The sequence below is a fragment of the Rattus rattus genome, chromosome 12 (assembly GCF_011064425.1).
Source record: "Rattus rattus isolate New Zealand chromosome 12, Rrattus_CSIRO_v1, whole genome shotgun sequence".
Lineage (NCBI taxonomy): Eukaryota > Metazoa > Chordata > Mammalia > Rodentia > Muridae > Rattus > Rattus rattus.
The window spans coordinates 2,392,002-2,398,344 of record NC_046165.1 but is presented as its reverse complement, the minus strand read 5'-3'; the positions used below and the strand labels follow the sequence as shown (position 1 = coordinate 2,398,344).

General features: G+C 44.6%; 2 pseudogenes; both read right to left on the bottom strand.

Annotated features, from left to right (window-relative positions):
- LOC116913864 lies at nt 1-2,728 on the bottom strand (annotated as a pseudogene).
- A 2,743-nt stretch (nt 2,729-5,471) lies between these two features.
- LOC116913863 lies at nt 5,472-5,979 on the bottom strand (annotated as a pseudogene).
- Between the last annotated feature and the right edge of the window lie 364 nt (nt 5,980-6,343).

The following is a 6,343-nucleotide window of genomic DNA, read 5'->3' as shown; positions in this document are numbered from 1 at the left end:
TTAATAATCAAGTAACACTGGGTAGAAGGGAGAGGAAGTAAGCGGTAGGAGTTACTGCTGCTGCTGCTCTGTGGTGGCCTTGTTGGCCAGGTCTTTGGCCTTCTCTGTAGCTTCCAGTGCAGAATCCTTTGCTTTCTCTTTGACCTCTTTGGCTGTCTCAACAAGTATTTTGGAAGAGGCCTCCCCTTGTAGCTTGGCCAGGATATAATCAAAGCTTTTCATTGTCTTGGTCGCATTGCTTTTTGAACCTGGCAAGACCAAATTCCTGGACAGCTCTGGAGATGCCAAATATGCTAGAGGAGACCCAGGCTTCCTGACTGATTACGGTCCAGCCGCTACTGGCAGAGTTCGCACAGTAAACACATCATTCCTCCACCACCATCAGCTGGGTGCGGTTGATTTTCCAGGTGAAGGTGGTCATGGTCTGATTCTGTGGGTCCACAATAGAGTCCTCCAGGGTGTACACTGAGTGAACAACGTTGGCAGGAAACAGTCTCGCTCTGCTCAACGTGGCATCCGGTTGGTCTTGGTCAGGAGTCCCCGGGACAGAAGCTTCTCATCAGGGGTCACCTCCTGGGGTACCGTTGCCAGAAGACAGAGAACACTTGGTCTCAGGAACTTTGGAGCACGCTCTGACCCAGGAAATACTTCACCACTGTCCAGACCTGGGTGGGCTCAGCACCTGTGCAGCGTCCCGGTGAAGAGCCTGTGGTAGGTTGTGGGGTGTGGGGTGTGGGGGGTTGGGCACACGGAGCTGCGCCGAGATTCCTACCACCACCATGAAGGGCTATAGGACTCAGGGTTTAAATTTTATTTTATGTACGTTGGCGTTTTCTCTGAATGTATGTCTGTGTGAGGGTGTTGGATCCTCTGGGACTGGAGCTGCAGACAGTTGCGAGCTGCCATGCAGGTGTTGGGAATTGAACCCAGGTCCTCTGGAAGTGCTCTTAACCGATGAGCCATTGCTGTAGTTCCCTACTTTTCCACTTCTTACAAACTCTAGCGGCTCCCTAGATCACAAGCATGTGGGGCAGGGGAACAATAGCTAGCATCTCAGGTGAGGGTCTCCTGACCTTCCTTCCTTCCATCTACTAGGGGGTTTTAATAGTTCTATTGTCTATGCTGAAGATCTGATCACAACTGTATTGTTCTTCTCTAGCTGCATCAGGTTCCAGTGCAAAGTTCAAGATAGAATCCGGTTATGCTGGGGGGAAGGGGGAGAACTGCTGTACAGCACTCTACTCCCTTTAACTCTTACAGTCTGTCTGCCTACTTACTTCACAGTGTGCCCTGAGCCTTGCAAGAGGAAAAGGGTTCATGATCATTATTTGATAGTCATGCTGCCTCAACTGTCACTTGCCTTCAGCCATTTGATCAGTTATGGATGTGTCCATCGACAAACTGTCATCCTCTGTAACTGCCTTTCCCACAAGCAAGGCCAATCAGTACCAGATATGAATTCCCTCTCATGGAATTCACATTAAACCCAATTAAAAGGTTGCACCCAAAACAGTGTATACCACTCTTGCACTAGCCAGCACATCTCCCCTTGACTTGTACAGTGTAGCACAAAGGGTGTTCACAGCTGAGTAGGTCTATAGGGACAATTCTGTCCTGACAGTTTGCACTTACAGAAGCTAACCATCCGGGAGGGAGCTCTTTCAGCTCCATCACAGCTTTGTTTCTTCCAAGACATCCCATGTCTTTATTTATTTATTATTTTACTGTTGTGTTGCTGTTTTGTCTTTTTGAGATATGGTCTTACAGAGTAGCCTTGGCTGACCTGGAACTTGCTATGTAGACCAGGCTGGCCTCAAACTCACAGAGATATATATCTATCTGTCTCTCCAGTGTGCAGATTAAAGTTGTGCACCACCATGTCTGGCAGGGATTTGCTCTTGTTAGTTTTTGTATATGACAAACAGAAGTGTCAATAACCCTTTGCGGGTGGGGGTTTGGGGCTCAGGGACCTCACTGGCCAACAACTCATAGGAAAGTTACCCACTGCTAGCCTCAGGATTATCCTTGGGGCTTCTGGGAGTGCCCCGCCCCAACCTATCTAGGATGTCTTAAACAACAACAACAACAACAACAACAACAACAACAACAACAACAACAAAAACCAAGCAAGCAAACAACTTCTTACTGAAATATATTTCCTTGTCTTTAACTGTTCCCCAAATCTGCAAGGAACGTCAGAGGGAAGCATGAAAACACCAGTTGAGCAAAACCTTTCTTACAGCCTGTGTAGATCCATTGCTGTCCATTCCAAGCAAGTACCAACTGATCTAAGGTATAAACAACAAAGGGGACACTAAAGAATAATGTCAGCAAGATCATATACAGCCTGAAAGATTCTATCCCTCCTTCCTACCTTCTTCCTTCCTTCCTTCCTTCCTTCCTTCCTTCCTTCCTTCCTTTATTTATTTTTCATGTTTACTTTTGGATATTTTAGATAGGGTCTTACTGTGTAGCCTTGGGTGGCCTGGTATTCACTATGTAGACCAGCCTGGCCTCAAGCTCATAGATATATGCCTGCTTTTGCCTCTTGAGTGCTAGGATTAAAGGTGTACAACCTCCATAACTGTCCATTGTTCCCTTAAAAGAGTGACATTGGGTATAGCCATGTGGAGGTACAATTTCAGCTATCATTCTATAACTCACAGTCATTTCCCTCGACCCATCCTGTTCCCTTGTCCTGCGTTGTCTCCTTGGAGCTGCCAGGCATCTTCCCACCTCTGACAGGTTTAAAGAAAGGGTCATGTATGTACTTGCCATTGAGCTGGTTTTTTGAGTCTGACAGGTTCTAGGCTGTCATTACCTCTCTTTTAGCCATAACTTGCTTACCCTGGTCTGAAAGGCTTAAGGCCAACATGGTGAGACTAATGAGTTTATTGGACTTTCTTATGGAGCATGGGTGAGAGACTGATTACAGGAACATGGAGTGACTTCAAAATAGTTACACCCTGAAAAGTCCCACCTCATCACGGAAACTGTCATATAGTCTAACTTCTAATTAGCCTTTCAGTAGTTTGTTTTTTTGAGATAGGATAGTCCCAAGTAGTCCCAGTTTGCCCTGTAACTTGCTATGTGGACCAGGCTGGCCTTGCATCACAGAGATGCTCCTACCCCTGGATCCAAAATGCTGAGCTTAAAGGGCAGCCTGAGGTATTCATTCTCTCATTCTACCAATGGGCTCTGGGAACTGGAGTCAGGTCATAAGGCTTGATAGCAAGCACTGAGCCCTCTCATTAGCCCGACTTCCTTTCTTCTTATACTTTTACTTATCTTTATTTTACATGTATTTTTTTCCTACAGGTATTTGGGTAAACTATGTGTGTGCCTGGTGCCTGTGGAGGCCAGAGATCACTGGGACCTCTGGAATTGGAGTTATAGGTGGTTGTGAGCCAAGAGTGCTAGGAACTGAACTTGGGTGTTTTGACAGAAGAGCGAATCCTGTTAGCCACTGAGCTGGTTCTCCAGCCACAAGAAACACCATTTTCTACCCATTAGACTGGTAAAAAAAATTAAAAAGAAAAGATTTATTTATTCTATGTATATGAGTACACTGTAGCTGTCTTCAGACACACCAGAAGAGGGAATCAGATCTTATTACAGATGGTTGTGAGCCACCATGTGGTTGCTGGGAATTGAACTTAGGACCTCTGGAAGAGCAGTCAGTGCTGTTAACCGCTGAGCCATCCCTCCAGTCCAAGACTGGTAAAAATTTGATAGCTCAATTTACTTTGAAATGTAGAGAAGGCAGAAGTCTTTAGTGTTGATGGGAATCTGTGACTTAATTGCTTGGAACTTTCAAAGATACATGAAAATGCATTAAACGGTATCATATACTCACCACTAATTAAATGTCACAGTAGCAGTGTCTATTATTTTTTTTCTTAAAATAAAATCCTTTTGTGACTATTCAGAATGAAGACTTCCATTTTTCATTTACCCAGTAAAGCGCTTGATACGGAAATATGAGGTCCTATATTCAATCCTCATTTCTGGTGCAAAAATCTAGTTGGGTAGCACAGGTTTTTTGTTGTGGTGGTTTGTTTGGTTTTTCAAGACAGGGTTTCTCTGTGTTCTTCCGGGCTATCCTGGTACTCATTCTGTAGATCAGGCTGGCCTCAACTCAAACGCAGCGATCCATCTGACTCTGACTCTGTCTCCCTTGTACTGGGATTAACCTCCAAGCAGTGGTGCACAGTTATAATCTCAGTACTGGGGGAACAGTGACCGGTAGATCCCTAAGGCTTGTTGGCCACCCAGTGTAGCCTAATTGGCAGACCTAGGGTTTCAGGGAGAGACCCTGTTTCAGATAATGAACTTCCTGAAGACCACACCTGAAGTTGGCTTCTGGTATCCATGCATACGTATGTGCACGCAAGAGTTCAAACCCACACAGTGGAGAACTATCTGCAGTAAAAGGTCACAATGCCACCTTGAGAGACCTTAATGTGAATGTTGGATTAAGCTGCCTTTACACACAGTTCATCGCTCTTTCTGGAGGTGGTAGTAAGGCCCGAGAGCCTGCCTTCAGCAGTGGTCGGGATAGACCAGTTGTTACGGTCCATCAAAAATTTCCCAGGATTGGAACCAGGCAAGGGTTTTACTACCCACCTGTCTCTTTAATTCCGTAGTAGGTATCTTCTCTAGGAAATTGTTTTCTCTACTTTGAGTAAACTAATAAATAGCATAAGGATTTGAGGAAGCCAAAGATTTGACATGTTGAAGCATTTGCATCTGCTTTTGTGTTTCCTAGAAGATTTGGAATGTCCTCTTAAAAGCCCCAAAGCCAAGGAAGAGAAAATGGAGAAGTGCCAAGCCACGTTAAGAATTCAGTGTTTAAAAAAATGGTCCAGAGAGAGGAGTCAGAGTTCAAGAAGGGCAGAGGAGAGCAGAGGGCATTTCCATGCTCACACCTGTAAGTTATTATGACTTTTGAAGTGACTGTTGATGGAAACCCTTGGACATTTGAGCTGTTCACATGTACGCTTAGTGTGTTTAGAGAGCTGCCCAGCCTCTGGAATATCTTCAAGTGGAATCCCAGATCAAACAGCAAATTCCACGGCTAGGGAATATCGTGTAGCCATGTGACATGCAGAAGGTCTCAGACTATGAGAACTAGCACCTAAGTAACCACACTGTGTGTGTTTGCACTTCGAGACTTAACATCGATCTCAGGTCTTTTTTCTTTTTTCTTTCTTTTTTTTTTTTTTTTTTTTTTTTTTTTTTTTTTGAGCTGGGGACCCAACCCAGGGCCTTAAGCGCTTGTTAGGCAAGCACTCTACATCTGAGCTAAATCCCCAACCCCTCTCAGGTCTTTTATAGAAGTTAGGGTCTGAGTTTCTAGATAACATAAGGAGAGGGTATGTTTGAAATGTTTGTTTCATAAGACGATTCCTTTTTTTTTTTTTAAAAAGAGTTAAAGACAGATCTTTATTTTTAAACTCTGATCTACCAAATTAGCATTTCCCACCAACTCTGGGAGCAGAGATCTTCACAGGCTTCACAATCTTTTGTTTAGGGGATGCCTTTGTGGGGGCGTTGGCAGCAGCCATTGCTGTCTTCTTTGATGCCTGCTTAGCCTTTCTTGCTTCCTTGACAGCCCTGATAGTTTCTCTTGCCTAGCTTTCCTAACTTCTGGTTTCTGATTCCTCTTGGCCATTATATCACCCAGAGATGCGCCTGTGAAGACTCCCTGGAACTTGACTGCACGGCGGGTTCTTTTCTTTTGAAAGCGGGTTCTTTTCTTTCGAATTTCTTCCGACTGTCCTTTCTTGTGTTTTCTTCTGTAGAGACAGTCCAGTTTATTTGCCGAGGATTCCTTTTGGAAAGGAATGGGGACTCACATTTGGCATTAAGAAACTGGAAAACCTTCCCGTCGGTCCTGGCGTTGCACCACCCGTATCCCAGGTAAATCTTGTACCCACTAAAACTGCACAGCTCAACCTTCATAGTGATAGTTGTGGGCCTGCCCGGGGAAAGATGGCGAAGAGGTCGTAAAGCCATTCTTAGATTATTGGAACCTAATTATCTTATTCTCCTTCAGATTGTCACTGGATAGACCACCTAGCACTTACTCCTTTTTTATTTTTGCACTTGCAAAATTCTGTCCTTCCTGTTGAGAACTGGGGCGACTATTTTGTCGGTGCTTAGCCAAAATCAAGTCACTCCAAGTTTAACTTTCCGTATGTGAGATACAGCCTGCACACTCAGCAACTCTCAGTGCACTCTACATAGATCTTTTATTTTCCACAGCTTTCACTTGAAAAACATTGATGTCGTATGCTGTTAAGAGACAGTCAAGAATTCAGTGAGCAGTTAGAGCATTATT